Source organism: Hyperolius riggenbachi, chromosome 10 (assembly GCF_040937935.1).
Source record: "Hyperolius riggenbachi isolate aHypRig1 chromosome 10, aHypRig1.pri, whole genome shotgun sequence".
NCBI lineage: Eukaryota > Metazoa > Chordata > Amphibia > Anura > Hyperoliidae > Hyperolius > Hyperolius riggenbachi.
The window spans coordinates 7,209,474-7,227,243 of NC_090655.1; the positions used below are offsets into that span (position 1 = coordinate 7,209,474).

At 43.8% G+C, this 17,770-nt stretch overlaps 1 protein-coding gene across 4 annotated transcripts in view; it reads right to left on the bottom strand.

Moving 5' to 3' along the window:
* Window positions 1–17,770, bottom strand: part of CRTAC1 (cartilage acidic protein 1) — an 899,879-nt gene that overhangs the window by 577,821 nt on the left and 304,288 nt on the right. The window lies entirely within an intron of this gene.

Genomic DNA, 17,770 nt, shown 5'->3' on the forward strand with positions numbered 1-17,770 from the left:
GGATGGGATGAGAGCCAGGAGCCGTCATTCTCTCGGGAAGGCAATCTTTATTGGAAGAACTCGGGCCAAGTCCAGTAAAAGTAAGCCTCTGCGTTCCAAGCCGCTACAGCCACTTAATCATCAACAGGATGGGTCTTTTTAGGAAAAAATGAAATGACTATTGGGTGGCAATGCTTTGCAAACCTTTCCTGGATGATATCAGAACATATGAAGTTGTCAGTAGGCTTTGTGGTAGTAGTGAGCAGAGCTGGACAATGAGATGCTGATAATTCTAGCTTGCATGCAAATCAAATGCAAATTTTTATGCAGCTTGGAAGTGGGCCAATTAAACTTCCTGTTATATTTGATTGGAGGGGTTCCAATAAAACTGTAGCCACTCAATGATGATGTCTAGTTGTGAGACCGCAGTCATGTACAGAACTGCAGGGACGCTGCTAAGGATTTTGTGACCTCAAGCAGCGTGTAATTTGTGTGCAACCCCCCCCCCTTTTCCAATGGCATGATGTGGGCGGAGCCAACTGCATGATGTTATGCAATATTGGCCAAAAGTCTCTGAGGAATGCCATAAAGAATTAAGTCAGATGTCTCCCTCCAGCAGCCACACCCAGGGGCTGCTGCAGAGCTCTCTGTGGTACGATTTTTTTCCATTTTTAGGGTCTAAAAGCTTGTGAAAAATTGCATGGCTTTTAGACCCTAAATCTGGAAATTTCTGGTAAGAAGAAGACGGATTCCGGAACTCCAGTTGCATAAATATTTTATTTAAGCATGGTCAGGCTTACAACAGATTATAAACTTGCCAGTGCCGACAGCTGTTTCGCGTGACCTCACGCCTCCTCAGGACACCAAGGCTCCAAAATCTGGAAATAATCATAATGCCAGGGAGTTAAAACTAGTTATGATTGTCCTTGTTTGTATACACTGCACACTGCGTAGTTACTTTGTCCTGCCTTGTCATATTCTGCTGCAAACAGTGATCACCAGTTCATGTCCTGGGTGTAACGCATGCAGGGAGAAAGGGCGCAAGGAGATTTGGGAGCCCAATTTCCACTAGTAGAATGTCGATGAAATTTACCAATATTATTTGTTCTAAAAGTATAAATTACTGTACTCAAATTTCTATAATACAGATATTTTACTACAACTTAACCTAACACTATTCTCACACAGGACCCTCCCTTACTGTTGCCTAACCTTAACCGCCTCCCCCGCACACACACACACCTAGCCCTAATAACTGTCTGTCCCACAACGCCTAACCCTGAAAAACACGGCAATGCCTAACCTTAAAGGACCAGAGACTACTACATGTAAAAGTTTTATACGTACCTGTGGCTTCCTTCAGCCCCATCCGCACATACTGCTCCCACGCCGCCATCCTCAGCCTTCTTGATCGTCATTTCGGCCAGTCGGCGCAGAATGCTCCCAGCCACGGGAGCAAGACGGAGGAGTGCACTGTGCATGTGCCGACTGGCCACGACTGGCTGAAATGACGGGACCCGATACCGATGATCAAGAAGGCTGAGGACGGCGGGGCGGCAGCAATCCAAGTGGTTGGGGCTGGAGGAACCCTCAGGTATGTATAAAACCTTTACGTGAAGTCGTCTCTGGTACCCTTTAACCTTCCACCACTCTATGCCCAACCTTAACCGACCTTCTCAACCAATCCGCTGCAGTTATATAATACAGTTAGGGCAACACCATTATAAATGGGAGCTCTAGTGTGAAATCGGGGTGCCTGGGATGCCCAATAAATAGCAGGTGCCCCAGGCAACATTTTTTCACGTGAAAATTCGCGTTTGAGCGCAAAAACGTTACGCGTGTTATAACACGCACAAAACGCTAGCGGGACCGTGATATCAGTTATCACTGTTTTGTGCATCAAGTTCTATAGCCACTATTTATAATGGCACACCCAAAGATTCTGCCAATAGTGGGTGTCCAAATTCCCTGCTTCTCCTGTAACCAGGCCCGGATTTACCTTACAGACTATAGGCACAGATGTCCTGGCAACTTAGACTCCGCCCTCCATGAACCTAAAATCCCCGATAAACTGCACCGCAAATGTGCTGGCTGGACCAGCTGTCACTTCTCACGTATTTCCCTTGCCTGTCATAGGTAGCTGCAGGTGCCTCTTAATATTAGGTAGCCAGAAGTACTCTCAATAATAAGTAGCTAGAGGTGACCCCAAGTATTGGGTAGCTAGAGGAACCTCAATATTATGTAGCCAGAGGTGAAGGGACTGGCTGAAGGAAGATCTCATCAGTAGGATACCAAGAGCAGGGTGAAAGACCTCTTATTTACAATCATCAGGATTCTGCATAGGGAAGGAGGCGCTCAGGGAGGGGAATGAGCTGCCATTCTATCATCAGGCGCCTGTAGGCACGTGCCTACACTGCCTTATGGTAAATCCGGCCCTACTTGTAATAGTATGTGTATCAAGGGGTGCTTGAGCGAACATTACCCATACCATAATGGGATCTATACCAAAATACTGTTGAGAATTTATGATCTATGTATTGGTGAAAAGTTAAACCACTCTATTGACAAGGAAAACATTTTAGATTTTTTTTTTTTTTTTTCAAAAAATTTCTGGTTTTTTTTTGCCTTTTTTCCATTTATCCTATTGAGACCATTAGGTTCCACAAACTTATTTAATGTCTGTAGGTTATTTAAAGGGAACCAGAGAGGAAGCACCCTTGTGTATTTTACCATATATATTAGTAAGAACATTAGAGAAAACGCCTACCATGCTCTCTGTTTCATCCTCACTGCTAAAAGTGTCTGTTCCCAGCTGTGATAAGAATCCCGGACTGAGCATTCAGTCTGGCTTTGCTGGGAATGATTATTGCTGAGTCATTATAGCAGAGCCACAAGGGGGCAGGCTTGGGCTTGAAAAGACACCACAGAACACAGACTCAGATATAATCTTTCCTTAGCAAAGCCAGACTGAGTGCTCAGTCGGGGATTCTTATCAGAGGTGATAACAGTCAGATTAAACAGAGAACAATGAAACAAAGAGCAGATTAGGTGTTTACTGTCATGTTCCCACTGATTTATAAGGTAAAATACAAGAAGGTGCTTCATCTCTGGTTCTCTTTAAACCTGAAAATGCTGACAGCATTCCAAGTCTAGGAATCTGAGCTCGAAACCGTAAAGATTTACTGTCGAGAATGGCGCCTGATGAAAAGGAAACGAGGGATAATAGCCGCGTATCAAAGTCTATTTTGATTTATACAGAATCGTCTCCTATAAACAGGTTGGTCCCACACTTGCCTTATGGGTAATTCCTCCTAGCAATCTGTCAGACATCTCTCGGAACACGAAGTTAAGAGTAGAGAAGAAATCCTGGCGACAGCGGTAATTTATCACGCTCCTGAGATGACGTCGAGTTACAGCTATTTAGTGTAAACTTTATTTTTAACATTATCAGCTGAAACGAAAAGATGAATAGCGTTCCGGCGAAATCGGACAGGGGGGCGAAAATGTGTTCTATGCAAAACGTATCTTTTGCAGCACGAGTTTTGATTAATAGTATTTGTTTCTGGCAAGATCGCCGAGAACCATTTGAAGTCACCCGTCAGTTCTGATGCCAACCTGTGCTAAAAAGGAACCGGGAAGGACACATGCTAGCCGCCAAAAATAGCGGTCCAACGGCTACAAATAGGAAAAGCAAGGAGAGGCAAAATGGATATTACAGTGGCTGGAAGAGGTCAATTTCATCTATCATAATCCACAGGGAGAAACAAAACACACACATATGCCCTTATTATATGGAATTTCTGTACACCTGAGCTGTGTGCTTACAGGCAGATAAAAACTGCTGACAAGGCAGATGGGAATCATGTTCACTACTACATCACGCTTGTCAATGAATCAATTGAGTCGCTCAACTGAAAAATTAGCTCAAGAGTTAAAGAGATCCTTCAGAAGGGAAAGGTCAGGTCAAGAGCTGCAGAGCTTCCCGGGAGGCCAATAAGAAGACCGCGGTGCGGCCATATTTACAATGTTACCCATTTGGAACAATCCATGTTGACGCCAACTATCCATGGATTCTGTGTTGCCTGAAGAATCGCTATTAATAGTTTTATTTCTGATAAATCTGCATACATGACAGGGCAACCCCAGCTCACAAACACTGCAAGAAGCGGCATTTGTCAGCGGTGGTTTGTGATGATTCTGAAATGCACGTTTGCAGTTCAGTAAGTGGTTGGGTCATGGGCGGGTTAGTGTTTCCCACCCGTCACGATGAAATTCCGATTTCTGCATATACAGATTACTGATATAGCAACATTCTGACAGATTTCTGCAGAAAGCGTTTTCTTGTTTTTATTTTTGCTATTTTTGTTAATAAAGGTAGGTTTTTTTTTTTCTTTTACAGAATCAGTAATATAATTTGCCTCGGAAATACGTGAAACAATGCAAAACTTTACAGCAGAAATGAGAAAACCACAGAAATGTTAAACCAATCTCAAGACTCGGAAAAACTCAGTAGATTGGTCTAAATTTACCATAGAAAGCAGATTTGTATGGAAAAATTCTGCTATGTCTGATAGGTCCAATGCTTCAGAGTTCTCAGATTGGCCTAAAATTTCCGCGTTGTGGTTATGTGGTATTCCGCTGGATTTCCAAGTGCCGCTTTCTGATTACGGCTGCAGAACGCAAATATCCGATCGGACGCTCGGAAATTGGTCATCCGCAGGAATTTTCTGACCATCTCTAATTAGGACTATAGATTTGGTCTATCAGCACAAGCACCAATAAATAATATATTCACTTAAAGAGACTCTGAAGTCTAAATCCACTTTTTTTTAACTTCTATTTATGTTAAGTACTATAGCTAGTGCTAAACTGTTGCAGCCCCGCAGCAAAACGAAGGGGTTTATATCACCCAAATCCCCTGTGCAAAATCCACTACTTGCTTGGTCGTAGATTTTGCTGCCCGGGGAGGCAGAGCTTTGAGCTGCAGCTCTGCCTCCATTCGCGTCAATCGCCGCACGGATCTCCACCTCTTTCCCCGCCCCTCTCTGTGAAGGAAGACTTAGAGGGGTGGGGAGAGGCGGGGATTGACGCGCGAAGAGGCAGAGCTACAGCCATAAGCTCTGCCTCAAGCAGGAAGCGCTCCCCGGACTTAGCAGAGGGGATTTGGGGGTAGAAACCCCTCGTTTTGCCGTGGACTTGCGGCGGTTTAGCACTAGCTGAAGCGGATTGAGAAAAAAAAGATAACTTACATAAGGAGAGGGAAGGCTCTGGGTCTTATAGTGCCTTCCTGTTTTCCTCCCGGTGTCCTCAGTTCCCCACAGATTCTCCCATTTGAAGGCACCTTGGTTTTAATCTCCTGCTGCGAGAGACTTCGGCAGTCTTCAGAAAGCAATCGGGCTCCCAAAGACAGGACTGGGTCCATCCATGATGCCAAGTGAGGCGACTTTCTCAGGCGGCAGAAGTCCCCTAGAGCCTGGTACACACATCCAATTTAATAGCTAATGACTGGCTAATTTTGCCCACTCCATGTAGTGGAAGGGCCAACAGAATTTTAATACCATGAACAGACTGTGTAGATAAGCTCTCATACTACATGGTGGTAAAATTGACCAATGGTTGGCCAATCAAAGTTGGAAGTGTGTAGCAGGCTTTAGCTGTGAGGTGACAACACTCAAGCGATAAATGAAGATACCTATGACATGAGCCCCCTTGCCCATCGTACTACCAGCCCACCCTTACAGTGTACGGTGCCAAAACCATCCTTATAAAAGCGGGACTGTCATGCATAAAATCAAATTCCATTTACTCACTGCTCTGTGTTTATTATACAGTCTACAACCTGTCCCTGCATTACAAATATTCCAATATAAGCAATGATACTGTCGTAATAAGTCTTATCTCAGTCAGCCTGGCTCTATTGTCGTTGAGAAGGAAGCTTGTTATCTTCCCTCCCACATCCCTCCTCCTCACTGATTGGCTGAGGGTAGGTCAGTGTGACATGAGGCTGAGAGGGAAATACACCTCATCCCTCTACAGAAGCTGCTGAAATATGATCTATTCTGTGCTCACATGTGTTTACAAAGCAAGTTAGGTATGGAAGTGCAGTTTCTAGGAGGGAAAATAAGAGTAAGGGAGGAAATTACTTCAGGAGTGGCTTTAGTCAGAGGTAGTAAAGATGGAAAATGCCTGAAATGGTTTTCTCTTTATTTACTATATAAAATTCACAGAAATCAAAACATGGACAGCACACTATGTATGTTATGTATGTAGAACAAATACTCATCTACTTATATATGCGCTTTTTAGTTTTCCTGGAATAGTATGGCTGCCCCTGCTGTGTTACCAGAGCACCCACTGGTTTTGCCTGTAATAGTCACATTTCTGTCATAATTCTTCCTATATTCTGTGTATCTCAGGCCAGAAATCAGGACAAGTAAGCGGATGACATCTGAAATTACGGACCTATTTTCCTGATAAGATGCATTTTAGTGACTTCTATATTTCACCTGTGAAATAAAATATTCCCGCTCATATAACTGAAGGAGTATTGATTAAAGTGAGAACAAATTGAAAAAAAAAAATCCAGAAGACTCACAAATTTGGCCGGCCTGTTTTAAATCTGCAGAGCTTTGTCAAATTCGACTTTCAGATGGTATAATTCACTCACCTCTGCCTATTACCAGAGAAAGGCGATAATATTGCCGGCCAGAGGAGAAAGCAATTAATCATCCGAGGGGCTCCAAATTCTCTCCAGTATACTCACCTCCGTCATAAATACGCCGTATGGAATGTGACAGCCGCCAGGTTTCACCGCTATAAAACGGTAAATGTTCCAGGACTGTAAAAAGGATGACCGTTAATTGGTTAATTAAATGTGAGTTAGATGAATCCTTCAGCATGGCGTGCCAGCACAGCTCTGACAAAAAGTAACAGTTTTCTGGTCCGTCGCTGGGCAGAACTTGTGCAAAGCCCACAATATAATAACATGGAGGCGTAATGAGATACATCAATTAAAGGAACACTGTAGGGGGGTCGGGGGGAAAATGAGTTGAACTTACCTGGGTCTTCTAATGGCCCCCCGCAGATATCCTGTGCCTTCACTTCTGGACTTTACAGTCTGAAAACCACTGCGCCTGCGTTGCCGTGTCCTCGCTCCCGCTGATGTCACCAGTAGGGCTGATCGGAACAGCTAAATTCCGATTTCGTCGAAATTTCGTGTACCGCATGCGAAAACAGAGTTTCGTGTTCCGAATTTTCGTGTTCCGAGTGCATTTCTATTGAATTAAATAGTGTTAACTTCTGCGGTTAATTGTAAAGCCCCCGTACATGCTATCGTCACCAAATTTGGCATGCATGTTAAGCAGATGAGTAGGAACATGGTAAAAAAAAAAATTGTGAAAAGAGCTTATAGTTTTTGAGGAAATCGATTTCAAAGTTTCATAAGAAAAATGTTTTTTAAACTGTGTAAAATGCCGATCCTGCAGAACTCCTGGGGATGAATGGCTGTATACAGCCTCTGCAATCTGTATTGCATAAGCTAGAAACACGAAAATTGTTTGCTAAAACAAGAATTTTCGGCAAACAGTGTCATAAACAAAATGGCTGCTGGGGAATCCCCGTTCCCCGGAGGCCACCTCAGAGTGTCAGAATACGCGTTATTTCACATGAATGGGTGGGTCCAGGGGATTAGGGCACCTCCTGCTCTGGTCACCTGGACCCACCATCTATGTGAAAAATCACTGGTTTCGCCACTCTAGTGTGGCCTCCAGCGATCGGGGATTTCCCAGTGGCCATTTTGATTGCATCACTGTTTGCTGAAATTTCTTTTTTTAAAGGCAAAATTTTCGTGTTCTCAGCCCCTGCTATACAGATGCAGAGGCTGACTGTGACCATTCAGTGGTGGGAGTTCGTCAGTGTGGGAGCGGGTGATGAGATGTCCTAAGAGGATACTGGCGTGGGACCACTCCTGAGGATACTGGCGTGAGATTATCCCAAGGTAAGTATCCCTGGTTAATTTAGAACAATAAAGGACTTTTTTCGTTGTCGTGTTTTTATTTCTTTTTTTAACTCTGCTGAAATGGGTAAGGGGTACCGTGTACCCCTATACTCATTTCTCCTGGGGAGGGGGCAGCTTCCGGGGTCCGCTTGTTAAAGGGGAACCCCGGATGGCACCATGAACCCCCCAGGATGTCGGCGGAGGGGGAGGTTGGCCGCCCCTCTCCTCCAGAGCCTCCCCATACCATGGACCATGCGGGCTGGTATAGCTCAGGGTGCGAAGCCCCACGTGGCTGGGGCTCCGCATTCTGGCTATCCCAGCCTGCATGGGGGACAAGGGGTTAAGGAGGCTTGGGAGGGGGGACCCCACGCTGTCTGTTTTCATGAAATGTATACAATATGTATACGGAACTCGGAATGCAGTAACCTGCTCTGCAGCAGTGTCATTTTACACAGTTTAAAAATCATTTTTCCTATGAAACTTTAAAATCGTTTATTTCAAAAATTATAAGCTCTTTTCACAAAATTTTTTGTTACCATGTTCCTACTTATCTGCTTAATATACATGCCAAATTTGGTGATGATAGCATGTAAGGGGGCTTCACAATTCACCACGGAATTTAGCACAATTGACTTCAATGTAAACACGAATTCGGTACTCGGAATTGCAGAATTTTCGAGTTTCGAGTGCTTACTCGGAACTGCCAAATTCCGATGGCAAACTCGAAATTCGGAATCCGAGAGCTCAGCCCTAGTCACCAGGAGTGTACTGCGCAGGTACAGACCCTACTGGGCCTGCTCAGTATGCTCCTGGTGACATCAGCGGGAGCGAGGACACGGCAACGCAGGCGCAGTGGTTTTCAAACTTTAAAGTCTGAAATTCCAGAAGTGAGCCGGAGGCGGGGCCGGAGCATCGGTGAGTGGCTGCGCGGGCACAGGATGTCTGCGGGGGGGAGGCGGGGCCGGAGCATCGGTGAGTGGCTGCGCGGGCACAGGATGTCTGCGGGGGACCATTAGAAGCCCCGGGTAACTTCAACTCATTTTCCCCCGACCCCTCTACAGTATTCCTTAAAGGGCGCCAGGAAAAAGGGGTGCGGGGTATATACAGGGTCGAATTTAAGTCAAAGCCACCTAGGCCATGGCACCACAAGATCAAGGGCGGGTGGGCAGCAGGCTAAACTAGGGGGAAGGGTCACCTGGCTTTGTATGCTGGAGGGAGGAGGGTGAACAGGCTGTCTATACGGAAGGGGGAGAGTCATCTGGCTATCTATACTGGGGGGCGGGGCATCTGGCTATCTATATTGAAGAGGGGCAGCTGCTGACAGAGGCCTTGGGCGGTAAAGGGTACAAATCCAGCCCTGGGTATGTAGCCAAAATTTTATCTATAATAAAATTCTTATCGTTTCTTCATCTTTATCTGAGATACAATAATAAATACGTTAAAATAACGGTAATGAAATTGCAAAATACTGTCTATAAGCATGAAAATGAAAATAGATTTACAGTCGTTATAAGCATTGGTAAATATTACCGATATTTTACTACAACTAAGCCTAACCCTACTCTAACACAGAACCCTGTCTTTAACGATGCCTAACCCCAAGACCCCCCTGCTGGTGCCTAACTCTAAGACCCTTCTTCCTGACACCTAAGCCCTTCCTGACGCCTAACCCTAAACCTCCTTTTTCTGATGCCTAACCCTAAAACCCCCTTCCTGACGCCTAACCCTAAAACCCCCCTTCCTGACGCCTAACCCTAAAACCCCCTTTCCTGACGCCTAACCCTAAAACCCCCTTTCCTGACGCCTAACCCTAAACCCCCTTTCTGATGCCTAACCCTAATACCCCCCCTTCCCGATGCCTAACCCCAACCCCCCCTTCCTGACGCCTAACCCTAATCCCCCTTTCTAATGCCTAAACCCCTTTTCCTGACTCTTAATCCTAAAACCCCCTTCCTGACACCTAACCCTAAAACCTCCATTCTCCGCTGCATATAATGTTATTACAAAAAGGCAATACATTTCTAAGATAATAAAGCTCAAAATGATAATTTATGATATTATTATTCTCAAAATGAATTTCAAAGAGATATTTATCAAAACACAAATTCTCAAAATGAAAAATTTCGGTTGAAAGGGCCCGCTATCAGGTGCTTGTAAGAAAAGAATTGGATAACCGGCACCAGATGCTTAGGCTGGCAGGTTGGGAACCCTGCCAGCTGTGCCTCCAGATAGCAAGTTATCCAGTGTTTGGAAAGAAGCAAAAAGTTCCGGGCACCAGTGGATTGCAGTCACCCTTTATTCAGTTCCCGAGACCCTCCAAACATATACATCCAATCTTAGGCCTTACGGCCGTTTCGCAAGGTAACCTGCTTCTTCAGAGGCAAGATAGTGCTATCTTGCCTCTGAAGAAGCAGGTTACCCTGCGAAAAGGCTGTAACGGCTGTAAGGCCTAAGACTTGATGTATATGTTTGGAGGGTGTCAGGAACTGAATAAAAGGGTGACTGCAATCCACTGGTGCCCGGAACTTTTTGCTTCTTTCCAGACACTATTTATCAGGTGCCCAAATTTCTTCTTTGGCACCCAATAGCCAATATTTTGCATTAGCGCCTATGGATGGCGCCTAAATAGTCCATTAGCCCCAGGTGTTCAAATTTCCTGCTTCCAAAGTGCAAGACACCCTGTGATAACAGAGCATTAAGGCTCACCGGAACATCTGGCTTCCTCCGGTAATTAAAGATTCCGCTATCAGGCAGAATAAGTGAAATCTTCTAATGAGATTTATTAAAGAGACAGGCCAGCAATTACTAGGTCTAGCGATGTACAGAAATACTCATTAGACCTCATTTACAAGCAATAATGGACAACAAACTCGCAGATTCCAGGATTATGCGGCTGATACACAAAACGTATCTCCTGATTACTAGCTCATGTAACTTTTTTTTTTAAACAGCAGTTGCCAGCCATACTATCTCAGAAAAAAACACATATGTAAGTCAATAAATACTTGCATAACATATGTATTGCACTGCCCACATTTTGATTTCAGTGCATTTTATATAGTAAATAAAGAGAATTCAGTTTCCATTTTGAAATCCCTGTGTCTGAAGCCAATCCTGATGTCATTTCCTCCCTTACTCTGTTTCCTCACCTCTTTCTGATTTAGTATGCATTGCCCGCCCTCCTCCAGTCTTCAGACACTCCCACACAGCTCTGCAGTAAGAAGTGCATCCTCACAAATGAGTCACTTTCTCAGCTTCTCAGCACAATAAATATTGGCCAATCAGAGAGGAACAGAGGTGTGGGAGGGGAAAACCAGTGTGAAAGGAACTTCAGCCAATCAGGCTACATTAGTTATATCGGAGGGGAAAAGGGGGGTAAAAGGGGAGAAAAGTAAAGAAGAAAAAAAAATCCCAGCATGCACTGCAACTTTTCTTTTACGGCATATGTACCAAATAAGAGCCAGGGGACCTAGTAAATGATATTCTATTGAGAAGAAAATTAAGAGTGATTTTTAACTTTTGGATTGCCTGGTTAGCATCCTTATTATTTGTTTACCATATAAAAATAGAGAATTGATTTTTGATTTTATGAATAACAGTTACACTTTAACCATTTACCGCCATCCTAACGTATTAAAACGTCATGCTTACCGCTATTAACAGCAACATGACGTTTTAATACGTCGCGCATTCCCGCCGCTGCTACCGCCGTGTGTCCGCCGCTACCGCCGCCATTACCGTCGGGATCCTGTGCTGGGCGATTGGGGAAGAGGACTGAACAGTCCTCTACCCAATCGCAGTGCCTGGAGTGAATGGATGTGACCGCGAACAGCGGCTACGTCCATTCACATAAACAGGAAATGTAACAGTTTAATAAAGTGTGTAAAAAAAAAAAAAAAAAGTGAACACGTCCTATGAGTGTTCACTAGCGCCATCTTGTGGCCAAAAAGTATATTACATCTACAAAATACATACATTTTCAAGTATATACACATCATTAATAAAATTACACTTCCAACCCTCCCCCCCAAAAAAAACACTTGTAAAAAAAAAAATCAGCTTAAAAAAAAAAAAAAATAGTTGCCTTAGGGACTCAGCTTTTTTTATTCTATATTTTATGGGGGAAAATTAATTTTAATTTATTACATAGGGGCTTGTAATTATGGCCAGAACAAACAGAAAAATAACCACTTATATTTCAAAATAATATACTGTCGCCATACATTGTGGTAGGGACATAATCTAAACGGTTTAATTATCGGGACCACTGGGCAAATAAAACGTGTTTGTTTTATCCACAGGAGAATGTTTAATTTTAAAACTATAAAGGCTGAACACTGAGAAATAATGATTTTTTTTATTTTTTTTCTGTTTTTCTCATTAAAATGCATTTAGAATAAAAAAATTCTTAGCAAAATGTACTATCCACAGAAAGCCTAATTGGTGGCGAAAAAAACGAGGTATAGATCATTTTCTTGTGATAAGTAGTAATAAAGTTATTAGGGAATAAAAGGGAGGAGCGCTGACAACTGAAAATTGCTCTGGTCCGTTAGGATAAAAACCCTTGGGGGTGAACTGGTTAAGGCTACTTACACACCAGGACATTATGGTCGCATAACGTGCCCCTAACGCAACTTATGGTGGTGTTGAAGTCGGACGCCAGATTAAGCTGCGTTATGCAGCTCTCAAAGCAGCCACTCCAGGTTAGTGATAGGAAGTCTGGATCTTTTTAAGGATTCGGATCATTTGAATTGGATCATTTAAAAGATCCGGATCTTTAAACCGAATCATTTGAATCATTTTACTAGGGAAGCAGACTGGGGGTGAAATGACTAGCAGGACAGGACTTTCCCTGCACTGTACATTCTGTATGTTCCTGTTTCTTCCAGACAGACATCCATTGTGAACCAAATCTTTCATTGTGATGATCCGGATGATTCGACTCACAAAAAAGATCCGGATCAAATGAACGATTCGTTCATGATCCGGACAACACTACAGTCCTACTACAAGTCTTTGCAGTGCAGTGAATATTAATTAGCCATGTGGCTGGCCACCGAGGAGGGGAGACCTCCTCCTCCAACATTACTGAGCATGTGCAAGCAGTTTAACGTGGCTTAGCCCAGTATAACTACAGCATGCAGCACTTTGTTTAAACGTGCTGCGTTACAATGTAACGTAACGTGGGCACTGTGAACAGCACATTGATTTTACAGTGCTGTGAGTTAGGCTGCGTTACTGGCTGCTGTAACGTGGGACTTTAACGTCCCACTGTGAAACCAGCCTAAAGTCAACATTTGAGTTTTATCATAAAAATTACAACAGCATTGAACAACTGGCCAATGCATAATATACGTACATTTAGCACAACATACAACTTATACAGAATTAGGGTCTTCGCAGAGTGGGGTCCAGTCCCCCATTAACAGTATCAAGATAAAAGTACATGACATCAGATGAGCAATTTATTTCAAGCCGTTAGTCCAAAGAAATGTCCCGCAGATCAAGCCATTTGGACCAAACTTTAATCAAATGTCTTCAGTATTTTTCTATAGTCATTGACCTGTTTAAGAATCGGTAGCTCTTGTTTAATGCAGGATTCCCAGTCTTGTACCGTAGGGTGGTAACCATGCTTCCATCTCAGCACTATTACCTTAATAGCGTAAAAAGCTAGATTTCTAAATAAAACGCGTTTTGCCTCCACTTTCACTGCATCAGTAATTACGCCCAATAAATACCGTATTTTTCGGACTATAAGACGCTCCTGACCATAAGACGCACCCAGGCTTAGAAGACAAAAACTAGGGGGAAAAATGTATACTAAACTTGGTGCATCCATGGTGAAGGGTATTTTGTTGTTTATGCCCCCTTTGTACCTACTGCTCCCTGATCTCGTGTCTCCATGTGTCCACTCTCTGTCCCCTTGTGTCCTCCTGTGTCCCCATGTGTCTGCCTCTATGCCCCTTTGTGTCCCCTGTTTGTCCCCCTGTGACCTTCTCTGCATGGGCACAGTACAGGGAGTCCCCGACATTGCGATGGGTTGGAGGTTCATATCGGCAGGCCCTCACAAGTCAGGAACTCCCGGCATTTGGACTATAAGATGCAGTGACTTCTTCCCCCCACTTTTGGGGGTGAAAAAGTGAGTCTTCTAGTTCAAAAATACAGTAATTTCTAGGTCCAGTTGGTAGGGTAGGATTAGGAAACATTTTCTGTGTCCAGATTTGCACTTACGACCAAAAGGGCAGCAGCTGAGGACATTGCCACAAGACATGAAAGAAGTCCGCTCCTATCTGACCACATCTTGGACATGCAAGGGTAGTATCCCTCTTACATTTCCCGAGGTGAGCAGGGTAGTAGTACACCCCGTGTCATGTAACTTGTTAACTACCCCAGCTATAAGGCTGGTGCATAAGGAATGTTTTGAAATGCCAATTTTCAAGTATGCAGAAATGCTAATTACTGAAAATGCCAATTACCGATACCGTGGCATAACGACGGTTATCAGATTTCCGACTTTCCGAAACCTCTGAATAGTTACTCTAATTGTACTCCCGACTCAGAAGCACTGGACCAATTGGAGAATGCTGAATTGTTCTGCGAAAATCAGATCACTGTGGTAATTATAGACCAATCCCAAGGCTTGGATACCAGCGAGTATTTTTCTGATTGGTCTGAAATTTCCGTGGATTTCAGATTTTTGTGGGTAGATCACCACATCCTCTGATAAGTCCAATACTACAGAGTATTTCCGATTTTCCAAATTATATTGGTTTATATATTTCAACATTAATACAGAGTTTATGGTAAGTATACAGTGTGGAGTGTAGCACTGTTTTTTAGATAGGCATTTTTTTTTTTTAACATCTACTCTTAAAGTGAACCAGAGATGAAAGCCATCTCAGATACCATTCTTATATGAGGCTTCCTTAAGCCCCCTTGAGGCCACTTGCCCCTTGCCATCTCCTCGGGTGCTTCCGGGGGGCTGGACAGTCTGAAAGGCTGGCCAAGTCACACTTCGCCATGCATGTGCATTCCGGGAGCGGGATGGGGAGCGCTGGCCAGGCTGCGCATGTGCGTTGAAGTGTGACTCGGCCAGGCTACCGCAGGGGACAGGAGCCACCTGGGGAGATGGCAAAGGACAGAGTGGCCTCAAAGGGGCTTAAGGAAACCCCAGGTAAGTATGGTAACCTGAGATGTTTTTCATCTCAGGTACACTTAAAACATCGAGAAACTACACTTATTTGGCATCAGCTGATCCCTGTTGATACCGGATAATAGGAGGTTTTCTTGTATCATTTTACTCTTCAGCCATATGTCTTCGCTATATCAGATTACACCTGCAGGCTATATCTGCCACAACTGGCTCAGAAAACATCAAAATAAACCAAAATATCTCTTTTAGGGCCGCTTCAAACTTTCCCATTGGGGACTTTTTTAAATCTCGGCTTAGTGCAGGATGTTAAAAATAGGATCTGCTTATCCGCAGAGTCCGAACCCTGCACAATTTCCTGGACCGTGTATGCCAGGCTTTCTCAACCAGGGTTCTTTAAGTACTCTGCAGGGGTTTCCCTGGCATTTTGCCCCGTCGTAGGGAAAGTATAATAGAGCTCATTATAATAGGGGGTACTGTAAAAAAGAAGTTCTAAATTGGGGGACAGAATAATAATGAACACAATAAAAAGCACTAGGATAAGGAGCCAGTATAATGAGTGACAGTATAATAGGGGGTAGTAAAATAAACTGCCTACTTTTAATGACCACGCCTCCTCAAACATACATGCAGGGGTTCCTCGGGATCAAAACATTGTTTGCAGGGGTTCCTTGAGATCCAAAAGTTATTTGCAGGGTTCCTCCAGGGTAAGAAGGTTGAGAAAGGCTGGTATATGCAATGTATGCAATGTAAGCCTATAAGAACGTACAGTGTCTGTTCTCACAAGGCTAGTTGACGCGTCTGCTTGGCCCAGTCTCAATCGCTACCGCTCAGTCCCCGTACACAGCCCGGTGGTCGGCAGAAGCATGGAGATCTCCAATGGGCTGCAAAAGAGCAATGGGAAGAATTCTCATTGGTTTATGGTGGACCAATGAAAATTCTCCCTGTTGCTAGGAAGAATTGGCCGAATGCAACCTCTGGAGAGCCTCATGTCTTTGCTGGCCTCCAGGCTGTGGAAGGGACAAAGCGGTGAGACCAGCAGCAGGAGGAGCAATGGCGGCGACACAGGTGAGCAGCCGACGCATACATACCAACGCGATCGACGTGCAGACGCGGAACAGAGCGGAATGTGCCCTAGATCCAGATCAGATCCGTGTCAAACTGATCAGTTTTCCAGCAGAAGAGCCCCGTGCTCCTGCCGGCCTCCCAGCGGAATACAGATGGTCCGAGCGGCGGCAGGGCAGGTAAGCAGTAATGTGTTCAGCCGGACTTGATCGATGCAGGAAACGTGATCGAATCGGACGCAGAGCGAACGGTGAAATTGCTGCAAGTGGATGGAACGCATCTGCTCTAGTGGGAACCGTTCCTGAATCATAAACTGGTAATAAAGAGGTCACTAAGCAACTGTGTGAAAAATCACAAAATGATCATTATTATTTGGTTATTATTTGGAAAATGCTTCAACTCAGACACCCGCTTTCAAATGACTCCACAGTCCTAACCGATTCTAAGTAAAAGAAAAAAAAAAATGATATAATGATTTGTATGTGTAGTACAGCTACGAAATAGAACATTATTAGCACAGATATGAGTCCAGTACAGGAAGAGTTAAGAAACTCCAGTTGTTATCTATGCAAAAGAGCCATTGAGCTCCACGACTTTCAGACCGAGAGCTCTGTCTTCTGAAGCTTGTTATCTCTACTGTCAATGTATTTTCTTTTTCTCTCCAGAGGACAGTTCAATAGTTCACTGGCCTGCTCTGTAAAATCATTTAGAATGCGGAGTAGTGTGTAAACTGCAAATATTAGAGAATGATGCAATGTTATAAAAAACACTATATAACTGAAAATAAAAATAGTAGAATATTTTCTTTGCTACTAATGTTCTGGTAATTATCCGTACTAGACAACCAATTCATTATATCATAATTTGCTTTTCGCTTTAGTGTCTCTTTAAAGTGGATCCGAGATGAACTTTTACTCATTGCATAATTGTGTTCCTTTTCCTATTGTTTATAGGGCATTCCTCAAGCCAAATACTTTTTTGTTTTTGTTTTAATACTCTAATTCCCTATAACCTAAACAAGCCACGCCCACAGGTTTTCAGAGAGCCAAGGCACTTTCAGACAGTAGCAAGGGCTCATGGGAGCTCAGTCTGGGCAGGAGGAGGGGGAGGTATTACTAGCCAGAGATTTCAGAGGCAGAGGGGAGGAGGGAGGAGGAGGGGAGATTAGGTTTTTTTTTGCTCAAGATGCAGATAAGTCTGCCTCTGTGTAATGTTTACAAACAACATGGCTGCGGTCATTGTATCACAGGAAGAAATAATCATTTTCTATTAAATCTGTTTGCAGCTAGATTTTCTGTGTAAACTATCTAAACGTTAGATAAGATATTTAGACAAGTTACTTGTTATAGTTAGTTTTTCATCTCGGATCCGCTTTAAGGTGTAAATGTCCCATTTTAAGCTGCTACCAAATGAAAAGAATAGTTATCCTTCCAAACACCTCACTTTCTTTGCAAAGTGGCCTCACAGACGACTAGGAGTGAATTTTGACAAAAGTTATACCAAGTTAGCGACATATCGCCTATTATGTGACAGCCCCCAGAGGCTTGTCGCAGTAGCACGGTCGGCAGAGTGACATGGCG